Source organism: Garra rufa, chromosome 1 (assembly GCF_049309525.1).
Source record: "Garra rufa chromosome 1, GarRuf1.0, whole genome shotgun sequence".
Classification (NCBI taxonomy): Eukaryota; Metazoa; Chordata; class Actinopteri; order Cypriniformes; family Cyprinidae; genus Garra; species Garra rufa.
The window spans coordinates 50,124,241-50,142,564 of record NC_133361.1 but is presented as its reverse complement, the minus strand read 5'-3'; the positions used below and the strand labels follow the sequence as shown (position 1 = coordinate 50,142,564).

At 37.9% G+C, this 18,324-nt stretch overlaps 1 protein-coding gene across 2 annotated transcripts in view; it reads right to left on the bottom strand.

Moving 5' to 3' along the window:
* The window catches only part of hdac5 (histone deacetylase 5), a 113,470-nt gene extending 107,846 nt beyond the window's left edge, over positions 1-5,624 (bottom strand). For both annotated transcript variants that reach the window (XM_073842397.1, XM_073842404.1), the window contains exon 1: positions 5,482-5,624. The gene's annotated coding sequence lies outside the window, so the exon portion shown is untranslated. The remainder of the gene's footprint in view (positions 1-5,481) is intronic.
* Positions 5,625-18,324: the final 12,700 nt, after the last annotated feature.

Here is an 18,324-nt window from a genome sequence, read left to right as displayed (position 1 = left end):
TGATAAGTTGCTGGGGTTTTTTTCTAAGAAATGGACATCTAATGATGAGTCCATAATCCATAATAACATCCTCTCGCTTCAAAATCCATAAATAGATTTGTTTAGAAGTGCTTTGGACTTGGAGGTGCGTGATCTGTGTGTATTTCAGCTTACTTCTTCACTGGAGGAAGCGTTATTATGGATACAAGAATTGTATTAGCCTAAAAGCAATGGTTTAAAGTAGTGCTGTCAATCGATTTAATTAAAATTAACTAATTAATCAATCCCACCTAACATTAAAGTTTTTAAATATATTTTTATATTGCAATAATGTTACATTCAATCTGCAAATTAATGTAGAAACAACATAAAGAGTAAAATTTATATTTATTTAAGGGCATCTTTTTTTATGAAGGCCAGTAATACTACTGATGTCCCTATGAAAATGTCTTTTTCCTAATATTTAACCATTGACTACAGCCATTCAACATTACTGTATAACTGAGAGCTATCAATTTTAACATTTATTAGATTAAAAAAAAACAACAACAACAAATTTAAGTGAACCTAAAACAATAATTACATAAACCCATTGGAATAAATATCATATATAGCTACCTGTGCTCTTCAGCAAGTAGGAAATGCAGAAACTGAGTAAAATATAAAAGTTATAAAACACTAAATTCTAAATTAAATATAGATCAATCCTTATATACTGGTTTCCTTTTTTCTTTTGTTCTGTGATTAAAATAGTAGTTCACTTCCAGAACAAAAAAGTACAGATAATTTACTCACCCCCTTGTCATCCAAGATGTTCATATCTTTCTTTCTTCAGTCGTAAAGAAATTATGTTTCTTGAGGAAATATTTTAGGATTTCTCTCCATATAGTAGAATTTAATGGTGTCCACAAATCTGAAGGTCCAAAATGCAGTTTAAATGCAGATTCAAAGGGCTCTAAACGATCCCTGCCGAGGAAGAAGGGTCTTATCTAGGTCTTATCTTTTTTTCTAAAAATTTTTTAGAAACAATTTATATGCTTTTTAACTTCAAATGCTCGTCTTGTCTAGCTCTGTGATGTGCATCCATACTCTGTGCACTCTGGTTTAATACAGTTAGGTAGGTCGAAAAACTCCCGCCTCATTTTCTTCTCCAAATTCAAAATCGTCCTACAACGCTGCAGAAGCACCGACCCAGTGTTTACAAAGTGAACAGGCAAAGAAGGTCAAACACCCTTTACAAAAAAAGGTATAACAGCAATGTCGGACAATTTTGAAGTTGGAGGGGAAAATGAGATGGGAGTTTTTCGACATACCCTAATTGTATTAAACCAGAGCACAGAATTTGAAGTTAAAAAAGTATATCAATTGTAATTGTTTCGCTAGATAAGATCCTTCTTCCTCGGCTGTGATCGTTTAGAGCCCTTTGAAGCTGCATTCAAACTGCATTTTGGAAGTTCAAAATCGCAGGCTCCATAGAAGTCCACTATATAGAGAGAAATCCTGAATTTTTTTCTCAAGAAACAATTTCTTTACGACCGAAGAAAGAAAGACATAAACATCTTGGATGACAAATGGGGCAAGTAAATTATCTGTAAATTTTTGATCTGGAAGTGAACTTCTCCTTTAACAGACATCACAGCAGCTGGGTTATTAGCTTATTTTGGCTGCTGTTACTTTAAGAGCTGCCGCTGCTCAACGTGACACGATCTAACATGCATCGTATTTTCTCACAAGTTTTTATCTTTTCTGACTCACTTTAGGTCTTAAAGTCTCTACTAATGAGCTGACGAGTTGAATCGGGTGTTTTAGATGAGGGAGATTTTGCTGGACTGCTCCAGGACAGTTTTGAAAACCACTGCACCTCAGAGTCATGTTCTTAAATCTGACTCACATGTAACAAATACCTACATGTAAGCACAGTTTTAAGAAAGCTTTAATCGCCTTTTTAGTAACTTAACTGACGACTTAACTACGACACTGCATGCTTGTAGTTTTATTTGCGCTTCTAATACAGTGCGCGTCACTGCATTTGCACGTGCAATTAAAGCGCACGTGCTACGAGAACAGTATAACAGCTGACAGAACAGGTAAATTCGTTTTTACTGGCATGTGACCCTGGACTACAATACCAGTCATAAGTAGCACGGGTAGGTTTGTAGCAATAGCCAAAATACATGGGTCAAAACTGATTTTTCTTTTATGCCAAAAACCATTAGGATATTAAAGATTATGTTCCGTGAAGATTTCCTGCTATAAATATATCAAAGCTTAATTTTTGATTAGTAAATTGCATTGCTAAGAACTTCATTTGGACAACTTTAAAGGCGATTCACTCAGTATTTAGATTTTTTTGAACCCTGAGATTCCAGATTTTCAAATAGCTTCAAATATAGTCCTATCCTAACAAACCATGCATCAAGGGAAAGCTTATTTATTCAGCTTTCAGATGGTGTATAAATCTCAATTTTTTTAAAAATCGACCCTTATGACTGGTTTTGTGGTCCAGGGTCACATATGGCCTGACAACACCTTAACTGACCACAGTTCACTGTTGTCCTGACGCTGCCTTGATATCGGCACCATTTCCGCGCTAGCCCTGGCAATAACGTAAAGTTGGAGTGTGCAACGTTCTGTGTCTAAATAAACACATTTTTTTTGTCACGAAAAAAAGAGACATATAAACTATAAAAACATAATCTCAAACATTAACCCGCTAATTTTGACAGCACTAGTTTAAAGACAAAACATCTTAATGAAGGAATAGTTTATAACAAACACAAAGCGTGTGGATTATTGTAATGTTTTTTTCAGCCGTTTGGACGCATTCTGACGGCACCCATTCACTGCAGAGGATCCATCGGTGAGCAAGTGAAGTACAACTTGGATGGCCTGAGGATGAGTACATTTTCAGCAAAATTTCATTTTTGGTTAAACTACTCTTTCAACTATCCTCACCGTTTACATCCAAATTACAGAAGCACAGTCCAAGAGTCAAATACAAAATCCAGATGATTTGCATAACAAATCAATCCTGAGGATATAGCATTTCATAATTTTCAAAATCTGAACAAGCACTTTGGCGTATCAATCCCTGAACCTATTGCTACGCCAATACTAAAAGCAGATTTTTAAGGAACACTTTTTTTTTTCCTTCACCAACAGATGGTGGTCCTCCACAGATCCATAAGCAGTGAAGAGGGTGTAGTTTCCTGGAAATAACTAATGCCCTCAACGCGCTAGTAAACGTGACTAAGGCAGAATGTGCTTGTATCCTTGAGCGCTGTCACATCCACTATCAGTCGACCCCTCTCACATCCTAAAGAGCAAACACAGCTTTTTAAGCTACGTTTATGGTCGGTCTAAACCACCCATTAAGTCAATAATCTTCTAAATGCATGTTAAGAAAAGTCACCACTTGACTTGAGATCCTCCAAATTCAGACACACCACAATAAAGAGCCAAACCAAAGTATTTGCTGTTGCCAGTCAACTAGACCAATTACTGTTACATAATTGAACCTGACCTAGCAACACTAACCTACAATGAAGTGTTATTTGTTACACCCATCTGAACTCATAACATAATAATGCTATAACAGCATCACCCGCCATCCACACAAATCTTGACAAATGAGCCACATCCTGCTTTAGCCCAAAGAAAAATGTCAATCTTGGTGCATGAGTGATACACCAGCCTATTCTTGGGACTGTTGAAGTAATGACTTAATTTGATGAGTTAATCAGTAGAAAAAAACTGAGAAATGACTTGATTGCTTAAAGTCCTCAGTCAACCCACTTGACAATAGAGGTGAAAACGCTGAACAGCGGGACAGCCTTGACTTGACCTCGGTGAAATACAGTTATTATCTCATAACCAAAAGATAATTATTGGAAATGTCACTGTAGAGACATGAAAATATCACAACATGCCAGACAAATCTAATGGTTTCCACTACAAATATCACAAACAATACAAACCATCAACTTTTAGGCATTAAAATCATTAAAAATGGTATTCTGTAGTGTGTTTTGTGACGTATTCCATTAGGAATTATCATTTTGACGCCACCAATCGAGTGTTTTCTCGACGTGTCATCAATCGGCCATATTGGTGGCTCTGAATGCAAACAATGCCACTGAATCGAATGAAACTTACATATTTAGCTGATTATTGCTGCTGAAAATGGTCAATTATTACCATGTTTTGGGCTGTACTAATCGGTCAGACCAGGAAAAACATTTACGCATTTAAGAAAAATATTCTACATTTCTATATAAAAAAAATGTATATTTATATATCATTTAAATGATATTTAAATATAAATATATATAGATATAAATATTTTAAAAATATATAAACATGTATGCGTACGTATTTATATACATTATAAATATACAAAGTACTGACACATATATGATATAAACACAAACTTTTATTTCGGATGCGATTAATCGCGATTAATCATTTGACAGCCTTAAATAGATAGACAATACAATTTTAATACTACGTGTTTGTAATCAATAATAACGTCCTCTCACTTTAAAATCCAGATATATTTCTTTAGAATCATTTTGGACTGTTTTTGCTTGTAAAAGCATGTATGATCTGTGTATATTTCTCTCCTGATTTTTCACTGGAGGAAGTATTATTACGGATAGAAGAATCGTATTAGCCTATTAAGCAATGGTTTGTTGATAGATAGATAGATAGATAGATAGATAGATAGATAGATAGATAGATAGATAGATAGATAGATAGATAGATAGATAGATTGATTGATTGAGAGATGCATTTTTATTAAACAAAATCTTCAACCAAAGTACAAAATGTTCTCTTCGATAAAAAGTTTTTATCAGAGAATGAACTCAGCATTTTTCCTATAATCATCATCTAGAACGTATGCTGAAGCCAAGACACGCGACATGAATATGATGAATAAAATACTTAATAATTCATTTTATAATCACTGTAAGTGATCACAACCTGGCTGTAAAACCTTGCGCGATATTCTGATTCTTTTCATACATAGTTGCGCAATAAAATAAGATCATGATGAATATGATCATGATGATATAATCGCTTCTCCTCCAGCTCGAGAAACAGCTCCTGCGCTATACTGGAGTTCAACCCGATCAACCTTCAAGTGACTGTACAAAACGCTCAGATGTGTTACTGGGAGCCTGAATGGTCATGAAAATATTACACTCATCCCGTCAGGCGATTCCCACGGATAAAGAAATGGCGATAGTTTGCACTAACGCCAGGAACTCGGACTAAAACTCTTGATGTTTGTTTAAGCCTGTCCAGGCTGCGAAACCAGCAGTGTGCAAAAGGTGTAAAGCTGTCTAAATGCAGTACAAAATCAATCCGCTGTCAACCTAACGTGTTTCCCTGCGGGTAAAACCGCTGCCTGTCGGTGGGTGTCAAACCCAGGAGGGAAAAGACAGAACATAAACCATCACTATCAGACGATGTAAATGTTTCTTTCTAACGTTACTTTACCTGATACTTGTTGTCGTTCTGCGCGCCGTCACGGTCCGTCTTATTTCAGCGCCCGTCTGCCACTTTATCACTTTTGCAACGCTATTTTCCTCCTCTGTTCATGAAAAGTGCAATTTTTCCTGTCTCAACTCTCTTTCCTCCATATTTGCAGCTTCTCCACCAACAACAACATTAATGACGTGCTCTCGACGGTCACGTGACCACGGCTGTGGGTTCTAAAAATAGCCCGCGACACGACAGATTACAACCCGCAGAGCGGGTCTCAAAGATGCCAATGCGAACACCGCTGTTAATTATGATGGTGTCTTCCGAGTGTCTGAGGTTGCTACAAACCGTGGTCCCAGTTTACCGGGAGTTTTCTGTTTTTTACATATATATTTTTGAACAGGAACTAAACTGGTTTTAGGGGGGAGGGCGCCCCCTTTCGGTGGGTTGTGGAGTAGTGTGATGCGTGGGGAGAATGAGGTGGGCGAGAGAGGATGCGTGTGCCTTGTTTCACTTATAACATTTTCTTAAAGGCGCTGTGTGCGATTTCAGTCGTTTTCACGAACTTATGCCAGACTTCGTCATGTTTTTTTTTTTTTTTTCGAAAAGTAAAGTTGTACACAATACTTTTGAGAAACAGGAGTAAAATGACCCTGCTGAAAAAAACAAAACAATAGAAACAGGAATTCTAATGGTTTCCACTTATGAACCATTAACTTTTAACCACAAAACCATTAACAATGTTATTCTGTAGTGTGTTTTAGAACATATTCCATTATGATTTAGTGATTTTAAAAAGCCAGCAATAGAGTGTTTTCACAACGCGCCATCAATCGGCCATATTGGTGGCAATGAATGTAAACACTGCCACTGAACCGAACAAAACTCGCATATTTAGCTGATTATTGCTGCTGAAAATGGCCAATTATTGTCATGTTTTGGGCTGTACTAATTCGAAAAACATTTGGAGTACTATAATTATAACAAATCAAGGACAGGTGTGCAAAAAAACCTGTCTTTGAGGAACAAAAGGCGTTTGTGGTTGGCCAAACTGAACCAGGATTTCCAGGGCAAGAATCTTGACAACATTTGTGTTTGTTCTTATCATTTCCGGTCAGGTAGGTGAAATATTAAGTTAATATCTTAATTAATACTGCTTATATTTACCACCTATTAACTTTAGTTTGTCAAAATATTGCACCCCTTCTTGTTTACTAAGTCCTTCTCTATATGATTTAGCAGCTTTCACATGTTTTTTCCGTGGTTTAGACAGCATAAATTAGCAGAACAAGTATCGCCAATATGGCTGCGCATCTGGTTAACTGACCAAAACGTGACATAGATGCAAACCTTCTATAGAGTTTTTTCACAACATGTCATCAATCGGCCATATTGGCGGCACTGAACGTAAACAGTGCCACTGAACCGAACGAAACTTGCATATTTAGCTGATTATTGCTGCTGAAAATGGTCAATTATTGTCATGTTTTGGGCTATACCAATCAGTCAGGCCGGGAAAAACATTTTGAGTGCTACAGACTGCCAAAAGTTATAACAAATCAAGGAACAGACTGCAAAAAACTGCCTGAGGAACAAAAGGCGTTGGCCAAACTGAACCAGGATTTCCAGGGCAAGAATCTTGACACATTCGTGTTTGTTCTTATCATTTCCGGTCAGATAGGTGAAATATTAGGCTAATATTTTAACGAATACCGCTCATATGTATCTTTACCACCTTCCTGTTTACTAAGTCCTTTTCTATATGATTTAGCAGCTTCCACATGGTTTTTTCGTGGTTTAGACAGCATACATTAGCAGAACAATGTTTTCAGTAGTACATTAACCATGCAATCCATACTGTTGTTTACATCTGAGCCCAGATAGCCACGTATCCGGGTAACTGACCAAACCGTGACGTGAGTGCAAACCCTCTACAGAAGGTGACCAATTACCAGTGGAACCCCACAGGGTTCATCACAGTTTCCACTGAAACCAATACAAGTCCCATTATAACCAGTAAAACCATTACAAATTTTGTAATGGTGTGTATTGTTTTATTCAACAAGGGAGGCACATTCACATGAGCTGAAGACAGTCCTCTAGAAAAACTGACTGGTGCTCTTTTGAGTCTTCGACATTTCACTATTTCTTTATAAAGAAAATATGTCATTTTTGAGAAATTACAGAACAAACTTTGACTCTACAACTGAAAAATAATTTTATCTTATCCAGCTAGTCATAGCTTAAGGATATAGTCATAAAAATATATTCAATTGAAAATTATATAAAATGTATGTGCCGTGCCCTCCCCCTTGGTAAACATGAGCAAAGGCGGCTGTGATAATTAATCTGCATTGTTTAACTTTTTGATCTTTCATTCAAAAATTTACAAAATTCTAACCTGTCATTGAAGTAAAACATTTGAGAGTGAGGGGAAACTCACGTTATGAAATATATGTTTTTCTCTACTGCAAGTTGGCTATAATTACTGGCACCCCTAGGATTTCCTATGAGTAAAATAACTCTGAAGTATATTCCCTTTCATATTTACATTTTTAGCACACCAGGATGACTAGAGCATGAAATTGTCAAGCCATGACTTCCTGTTCCACAGGATTATAAATATGAGGAACACAAAGGCCAAATTCCCTTAACCATCCATCACAAGGAGTAAAACCAAACAATGTAGTTCTGATGTGCAGAACAAGGTTGTTGAGCTTCACAAAATAGGAAGTGGCTGTAAGAAAAGAGCTAAAGCTATTTTCACCATCAGGTCAATATTTAAGAAGTTCTAATCAACTAAAGACGTTACAAATCTGTCTGGAAGAGGATGTGTGTCTATATTGTCCTAATGCACTGTAAGGAGGAGAGTTTGAGACTCTCCAAGGATCACAGCTGGAGAAATGCAGAGATTAGTTGAGGGGTCAGAAAGCCTAAAAAATATCAAACACTCTCTAAGAAAAATCCTCCTCGCTCATCCAACAAACTCTAGCATATTCAGTTGTCAGACATGACTGGAGCTTCAAACGGGACTGGCTTCTATGGTCAGACGAAACTAAAAAAAGAGCTTTTTGGCAGCAAACCCACCATAAAAAGTACCCCATGCCCACGGTCAAATATATTGCTGGATCTTTAATGTTGTGGGCCTATTTTTTTTTTCTGCCGGAGGTCCTTGACATCTTGTTCAGATACGTGGCATCGAATTTTATTAAATACCAGCAGATAAAAAATCTAAACCTGACTGCCTCTGTTAGAAATCTATAATGGTTAGATCTTCCATCAGGACAATGATCCAAAACAAACATCATAATCAACACAAAAATGTGTCACTGAGCACAAAATTCTGCTAATGCCATAGCCGTCCCAGTTCCTGACCTAAACCCTATAGAAAAAGAGTGCAAATACCATTACAAACATCAACTTTTAACCACAAAACCATTAAAAATGGTATTCTGTAGTGTGTTTTAGGACATATTCCATTATGATTTAGTGATTTTAAAAAGCCACCAATAGAGTGTTTTTATAACGCGCCATCAATCGGCCATATTGGTGGCACTGAATGTAAACAATGCCACTGAACCGAACAAAACTTTAGTCAGACCGGGGAAAACATTTTGAGTTTATAACGAATAAAGGACACATGTACAAAAACTGTCTTTGAGGAACAAAAGGCGTTTGTGGTTGGCCAAACTAAACCAGGATTTCTAGAGCAAGAATCTTAACAATATTTGTGTTTGTTCTTATCATTTCTAGTCAGGTAGGTGAAATATTAAGCTAATATCTTAATTAATACTGCTTACCTTTATCTTTACCACCTATTAACTTTAGTTTGTCAAAATACTGCACCCCTTCTTGTTTACCAAGTCCTTCTCTATATGATTTAGCAGCTTCCACATGTTTTTTTCCGTGGTTAAGACAGATGAAGCAGATAAAAAATCTAAACCTGACTGCCTCTGTTAGAAATGTATAATGGTTGGATCTTCCATCATGACAATGATTAAAAAAACATCAAAATCAACACAAAAATGTGTCACTGAGCACAAAATTCTGCTAATGCCATAGCAGTCCCAGTTCCTGACCTAAACCCTATAGAAAATGAGTGGGAAGAACTAAAGAGAAAAGCTGGGAGAAAACTCAGAGCTGTTATCTTGGCAAAATAATGTTGCAGTAATTGGTTGCCAATAATTGTGGCCAGTGCGCACTAGAGAAAAAACATTTATTTCATAATGAGACTTTCCATTGTTTTACTTCAATGAAAGGTTAGAATTTTGTGAATTTTTTGAATGAAAGATCAAAACGATACTATTACTTCAGTGATATTGCAGCACTTTAAAATGACCACAATGACACTTATTGGTAAAGATTTCAGAACACGGGAGATTGCTTTTTAAACTGAGTAACCCTCTAGTCTGTACTCAACCAAAGCTTTCGGGATGGAGAGTAGAGCTTCTTCGCGTAGGTTTTGCATCCTGCTAGGGTTTGACATCTTGACCCCACACCCACCTGTATTGTGCAAAATATTCATTCAAACGCTGCAATGCTCTCGAATGAGTTTTCACATTGGTAATGCTTTTGAAATTTCGTTGTTATTACCGTTTCAGGAGGTGGAACGACGGCTTTTTGTTCGTGGGCGGTTCATCTTAACAATTCATTTCAAGTGGTTCGCCATTGTGTTCTCCAGTGCGCAATTACCCTACATATCGCTTAGATCACGTCTTATCGTGGTGGTCTCATAAATGCACTCTCTCATATGCGCACACAGTCCATAGTGGTTGTTTACTCTGCTCTGCACACTCACCAGGTTGCCATGGATGCATCTGGCTTGCGTGCCTCATTCTAGTCCACAGGTCACTACAGAGCCATGCCTTAAACATAAACACATACGCTTGTGCGCGTCTGCACATATACATGCATTCACTCTACGCTTACACACATAAACACAGTCATCGCCCTTAGACTTCAGGCCGGTCGGGAGTGAAGCCGTGCATCAGAACAGGCTGGAATTCCAGGCAAAGCGGGAAACAGATCTGTGCGTTTCTCGTCCCAGCGAGCGGCAGATAGTTTGCTCTTTTACGTCAAAGGCTCATTCATGTGAAGGTGGTGTGGAGCGATCGATGTGCACATGTTGACAGATAAGAAAAGCAGCTAAAAATAAACCATCCGCAGCAAAATCCCTCCACCACCTCACAGCCGCAGGGACAAACACATGAATTTTTGTTCTCTTCCTGGTACAACAAGAGAGAAAACAGGATAAGAGGAGGATGAACGTAGAACAAAGATTGAGGAAATGTCACAGAAACCAGCCCTTTCTGTTTAGCAGTAACACCTACAACACGCTGCAGGAGGGGAAATGTGTATGTTTAAAAGCCGCAGGTATGAGGTTATTGCATGCATTTAAAAAGCAGATTTGCTCTTAAAATGGAAGAGTTGAATGGAAAAAACGGGGGTTGTTTGAGCTTGGCACATATACTTAAGTGAATTCCAATGGGATTTCTTGATCCAGAGCCTGGTAATGGCATTAATGGGCAGTCCAGTGGGTAACAATAACAATGCTGCCATATTACAGATGAATACAAACAATAGGCTTCACCATGCAGCCTCGAAAGTGTAGTTCACCCACAAATTAAACTACTGTTGTCATTTACTCACCATTAAGAATGTTAGTAACCAAACCGTTTTGACCATTGCCTGTCATTGTATGGACAAATAAGTACCAATGGGAGCTGTGGAAAGTTCCACAATATTGAAAGTGGAAATATAAAAAATAAATAAATAAAATAAAATAAAAAATATATACAGTGGGTACGGAAAGTATTCAGACCCCCTTAAAGTCCCCCTGAAATAAAAATGAAAGTTTTTTGGCTTTTAGTATGAGTATATTAGCCTTAGGATTATCTATAAGCTAGTGTGCTTCAAAACAACGACAAAATTCGTGTATACAAGATATGGGCATTCAAAACTTACAGTCTCGTCACTTCCGCCAATATGAATCAACAATTTTGATGATATCACCGTGCACTTCAGCTTCTCATCAAACGTTCTGTCCAATCAAATGCTCTCTAGAGTCCGTAGTGTCCCGCCCTCTACATAGAGACGCAATAACCCGGAGCAGATCATATGCGCTCATATGTACGATCGGCGTGTATTAAACTACACAGCCTGATTATGATCACTATTTTGTTTTAGCAAGAGTTTCATATTGAATCTATGGGGTAATTTATTAGTCTGTGGCTGTCATAAGCTTACAAATGCGGCTTTACCAAGCTCAACGGCTCTGGCCCGAGCAGATATAAATGGAACGCTATTGGCTATTCAAAAGAAGTGGGCGGGGCTGGGCGATATATTTTTGTTTCAGTTAAAATTACGTCACCACATAGAATAACGCTGCGTGTTTCAAGGCACTTCAGTGGACCTTTAAATGTTTCACTCTTTGTTATATTGCAGCCATTTGCTGAAATCATTTATTAAAAAAGAAAAACTGAAATATCACATGGTCCTAAGTATTCAGACCCTTTGCTGTGACACTTATATATTTAACTCAGGTGCTGTCCATTTCTTCTGATCATCCTTGAGATGGTTCTACACCAGGGGTCATCAAACTTGATCCTGGAGGGCCGGTGTCCTGGAGAGTTTAGCTCCAACTTGCCTCAACACACCTGTCTAGAAGTTTCAAGTATACCTATTAAGACCTTGATAAGCTGGTTCAGGTGTGTTTGATTAGGGTTGGAGCTAAACTCTGTAGGACACCGGCCCTCCAGGACTGAGTGTGGTGACCCCTGTTCTACACCTTCATTTGAGTCCAGCTGTGTTTGATTATACTGATTGAACTTGATTAGGAAAGCCACACACCTGTCTATATAAGACCTTACAGCTCACAGTGCATGTCAGAGCAAACGAGAATCATGAGGTCAAAGGAACTGCCTGAAGAGCTCAGAGACAGAATTGTGGCAAGGCACAGATCTGGCAAGGTTACAAAAAAATTTCTAGTGCACTTAAGGTTCCTAAGAGCACAGTGGCCTCCATAATCCTTAAATGGAAGGCGTTTGGGACGACCAGAACCCTTCCTAGAGCTGGCCGTCCAGCCAAACTGAGCTATTGGGGGAGAAGAGCCTTGGTGAGAGAGGTAAAGAAGAACCTGTGAAGATCACTGTGGCTGAGCTCCTGAGATGCAGTCGGGAGATGGGAGAAAGTTGTAGAAAGTCAACCATCACTGCAGCCCTCCACCAGTCGGGGCTTTATGGCAGAGTGGCCCGACGGAAGCCTCTCCTCAGTGCAAGACACATGAAAGCCCGCATGAAGGACTCCAAGATGGTGAGAAATAAGATTCTCTGGTCTGATGAGACCAAGATAGAACTTTTTGGCCTTAATTCTAAACGGTATGTGTGGAGAAAACCAGGAACTGCTCATCACCTGTCCAATACAGTCCCAACAGTGAAGCATAGTGGTGGCAGCATCATGCTGTGGGGGTGTTTTTCAGCTGCAGGGACAGGACGACTGGTTGCAATCGAGGGAAAGATGAATGTGGCCAAGTACAGGGATATCCTGGACAAAAACCTTCTTCAGAGTGCTCAGGACCTCAGAATGGGCCAGATGTTTACTTTCCAACAAGACAATGACCCTAAGCACAGAGCTAAAAGAACGAAGGAGTGGCTTCACAACAACTCTGTGACTGTTCTTGAATGGCCCAGCCAAAGCTCTGACTTAAACCCAATTGAGCATCTCAGGAGAGACCTAAAAATGGCTGTCCACCAACGTCTCCAGTTCTGTCAGGTTGGATGGTAAACGATCTGCAAGGAGGAATGGCAGAGGATCCCCAAATCCAGGTGTGAAAAACTTGCATCTTTCCCAAAAAGACTCATGGCTGTATTAGGGTGCTACTACTAAATACTGAGCAAAGGGTCTGTATACTTAGGACCATGTGATATTTCAGTTTTTCTTTTTTAATAAATCTGCAAAAATGTCAACAATTCTGTGTTTTTCTGTCAATATGGGGTGCTGCGTGTACATTAATGAGGGAAAAAATGAAATTAAATGATTTCAGCAAATGGCTGCAATATAACAAAGAGTGAAACATTTAAGGGGGTCTGAATACTTTCCATACCCACTGTATATAAAAATAACTTTCAAAAGTTTGCGATCAGTAAGATTTTAAATTTTTTTAAAGACGTTTTTTCTGCTCATCATAGCTGCATTTATTTGATTAAAAATACAGAAAAACAGTAATATTGTGAAATATTTTAAAAATATTTAAAATTGTGATTTTTCTATTTCAATATACTTTATAATATATTTTTTCCCTGTGATGCATAGCTGAATTTTCAGCATCATTATTCCATTCTTCAGTGTCACATGATCCTGCTTAATTTTTTTGGAACCTGTGGTTCTTTTTTCAGGATTCTTTGATGATTTTTTTTTTATATTAGCATTTATTTAAAATAGAAATATTTTCTAACAATATACACTAACTTTCAAATTTTGGGGTCAGTACATTATTTCCATCTTTCCTTCTTTGAAAAGAAATTAATACTTTTATTCAGCAAGGATATGTCAAATTGATAAAAAGTGATAGAAAAGACCTATATTGTTAGAAAATATTTCTATTTTGAATAAATGCTGTTCTTTTAAACTTTTTATTCATTAAAGAATCATGAAAACACTATCACAGGTCTCAAAAAAATATTAAGCAGCACAACTGTTTCAAACATTGATAATAAATCAGCATATTAAAATGGTTTCTGAAGGATCGTGTGACACTGAAGACTGAGTTAGTGACACTGAGTAATGGCTGATGAAAATCACACTCATACACATATAGGCAGTGCATCCAGAAAGTATTCACAGCGCTTCACTTTTTCCACAGTTTGTTATGTGACCGCCTTATTCCAAAATGAACTGAATTTATTATTTTCCTCCAGATTCTACAAACAATACCCCATAATGACACATGAAAGAAGTTTGTTCGAAATCTTAGCAAATTTATTAAAAAATACAAAACAATGAGAAAAAAAAAAAACATGTACATAAGTATTCACAGCCTATGCCATAACACTCAAAATTGAGCTCAGTTGCATCCTGTTTTCACTGATCATCCTTGAGATGTTTCTACAACTTGACTGGAATACACCTGTGGTAAATTCATGATTTGGAAAGGCACACATGTCTATATAAGGTCCCACAGTCAACAGTGCATGTCAGAGCACAAACCAAGCCATGAAGTCCAAGGAATTGTCTGTAGACCTCCGAGACAGGATTGTATCAATGCACAGATCTGCAGTTAGTCAGGAAGGTGACCGAGAACCCGATGGTCACTCTGAAAGAGCTCCAGTGTTTCTCTGTGGAGAGAGGAGAACCTTCTAGAAGAACAACCATCTTTGCAGCACTCCATTAATCAGGCCTGTATGGTACAGTGGCCAGACGGAAGCCACTCCTCAGTAAAATGCACTTGACAGCCTGCCTGGAGTTTGCCAAAAGGCACCTGAAGGACTCTCAGACCATGAGAAACAAAATTCTTTGGTCTGATGAAACAAATATTGAACTCTTTGGCCTGAATGCCAAGCGTCATGTCTGGAGGAAACCAGACACCGCTTATCACCTGGCCAATACCATCTCTACAGTGAAGCATGGTGGTGGCAGCATCATGCTGTGCGGATGTTTTTCAGCAGCAGGAACTGGGAGGCTAGTCAGGATCAAAGGAAAGATGAATGCAGCAATGTACAGAGACATCCTTGATGAAAACCCACTCCAGAGCGCTCCGGACCTTAGACTGGGGCGACGGTTCATCTTTCAACAGGGCTATGGGACAACTCTATGTATGTCTTTGAGTGGCCCAGCCAGAGCCCAGACTTAAACCCGATTGAACATCTCTGGAGAGATCTGAAAATGGCTCCCCACCCAACCTGATGGAACTTGAAGGATTCTGCAAAGAAAAATGGGAGAAGCTGCCCAAAAATAGATGCCAAGCTTGTAGCATCATACTCAAAAAGACTTGAGGCTGTAATTGGTGCCAAAGGTGCTTCAACAAAGTACTGAGCAATGTATTTGCAAAGATTTCAAACAAACTTCTTTCACATTGTCATTATGGGGTATTGTTTGTAGAATTTTGAGAGAAAAAAAAACATTTTATCCATTTTGGAAAAAGGCTGTAACAACAAAATGTATATAATGTGTGTGTGTGTGTGTGTGTGTGTGTGTGTGTGTGTGTGTGTGTGCCCACAAGAATAGTAATACCAGTAGATTTTGACCTTGTGGGGACAATTCTTAGGTCCCCATGAGGAAACAGGCTTATAAATCATGCACAATGAGTTTTTTTGATGAAGTAAAAGTATGCACAATCTCCTGTGAGGGCTAGGTTTAGGTGTAGGGTAGGTGTAGGGCCATATAAAATACGGTTTGTACAGTATGAAAACCATTACACTTATGGAATGTCCCCATAAAACATGTAAACCCAACATGTGTGTGTGTGTGTGTGTGTGTGTGTGTGTGTGTGTGTGTGTGTGTGTGTGTACCTGGTATTCATCACGTTGTGGGGACCAAATGTCCCCACAAGGATAGGAATACCAGTAAATTTTGACCTTGTGGGGACATTTCTCAGGTCCCCATGAGGAAACAGGCTTATAAATCATGCACAATGAGTTTTTTTGAGGAAGTAAAAGTATGCACAATCTCCTGTGAGGGCTAGGTTTAGGTGTAGGGTAGGTGTAGGGCCATAGCAAATACGGTTTGTACAGTATAAAAACCATTACGCCTATGGAATGTCCCCATAAAGCATGTAAACCAGTGTGTGTGTGTGTGTGTGTGTGTGAGTGTGTATATGCAATGTTGGGGAAAGTTACTTTCAAAAGTAATGCATTACAATATTGACTTACTCCCTAAAAAAGTAACTAATTACATTAATTAGTTAATTTTTATGGAAAGTAATGCGTTACATTACTTTTGCATTACTTTTTAAATCTGGACAGGGCTTGCTTGTTTGTTTTTAATATAAAAAGTTATATTTTTGGGAAATGTAAAAGCCTTTTCACACCAAAAGAAAAGTAAATTTACGTCTGTACAGTAGACAGCAGAAGAAAAAAATGTAACTCTTTAGCAGTAAAAAAAAAGCAAAACAAATGTTAGATTATCTTGAGAAATTTTTGCTTCCTAGAAAGAATTGGATAATCGAAGGTCGGCAGCAAAGACATCAGTTAAATTGGGGTTAAATACATAAAGGATATTTGTATTATTTAACATATTTAATCATTGCAGGTTTGCGACATATTTTGAGTTTGAGGAATACCGTATCTGTTTTTTTTAAGTGAATGAGATGAATTAATGCATGTTCACATTAATGGGGGAAGTAACTGCCGTTACTTATTTGAAAAAGCAACTCAGATATTTTCTTGTCAATTAAAAAGTAATGCGTTACTTTACTAGTTACTTGGAAAAAGTAATATTATTAGTAATTTATGTATACTGTATATATGTATGTGACCCTGGACCACAAAACCAGTCTTAAGTAGCATGGGTGTATTTGAAGCAATAGCAAAAATTACATTGAATGGTTTAAAATGATCGATTTTTCTTTTATGCCAAAAATCATTAGGATATTAAGTAAAGATCATGTTCAATGAAGACATTTTGTAAATTTTCTACCATAAATATATCAAAGTTTCATTTTTGATGAGTAATATGCATTGCTAAGAACTTCATTTGGACAATTTTAAAGGCAATTTTTCTTTTTTGCACCGTTAGATTCCAGATTTTCAAATAGTTGTATCTCAGACAAATATTGTCATATTCTAATGAACTGTACATCAACGGAAAGCTTCAGATAATGTATATATAAATACATTTTTTAATTGACCCTCATGACTGGTTTTGTGGTCCAGGTTCACATGTCCGTGTGCTTTAATATTTGCTTTGCAAGTACTAGTAAATAGCCAGTATGCTAGTAATATGCATGCTAATAAGCAAATAGTTAATAGTGAGAATTAGACCTTAAAATAAAGTGTTACCCAGTGGTTTTCATTTTAGCTGATTTGCAAAACAAACATGCCTAAAACCCCAAGACAACCATAACCTCTACTAATAATACTGAGATAAAGTAAAAAATGTAGCTATAAATTGCTTGATAATTAAAAAACTGCCGTCCAAATCTTTAGGAGACTGCTCCAGCATCACGTCTCCATGGAGAACCATCTCCAGTCCTAACAGTTATGACTCACCATTAGCGCATTGAATAAAAGCATGAAAACCTCCGCGGTCGGTCAGTCCTCCCAGAAGCATCTGTGACGTTATTCCTCACAGAGATGATGGTCATCCATTGTTTAGTAGCCTCTCTCTCACTAGAATTAAAACACACTGGGGTTATTGCACTATTTCACACAAACAAATTTCAAAGCTACTTCCTTTCCGCCGTATTTTGTTATGCTTTACTTACGTAACCTACATTGAAAAATATTTACATGCATCCCCCACACACTCATACACATATAAAGTTTGCACGGTGTTTTTTCTATCTAGGATAGTCAAAACAGACATAATTGTAATCGACGCTATGTATCTCATAACATCATCAACTACTCACATTTGGTCATGTTATTCAAATTACAAAAGGAATTACAATAAGGAAGTCGTTATTTGGACTCCACTTGTGTCTATTTTCACATGTGCTCTTTTGCATTTTATTTTTAGCTGTTTTCCTGTCTTCCTTCTCTCTGTTGTGTTCTTGGCTGGTGTTGGAGGCCGACAGGCAGCAGCAGTGCTAGTGCAGAGAGCCGGCTGTTGTCATGGAGACACGACACGTCGCAGTACTGCAGGTTATCAGTTAGCAGGTTAGCGTGCTCTGGAACACCGCATCGACCAATTTAAGCTCTCTAA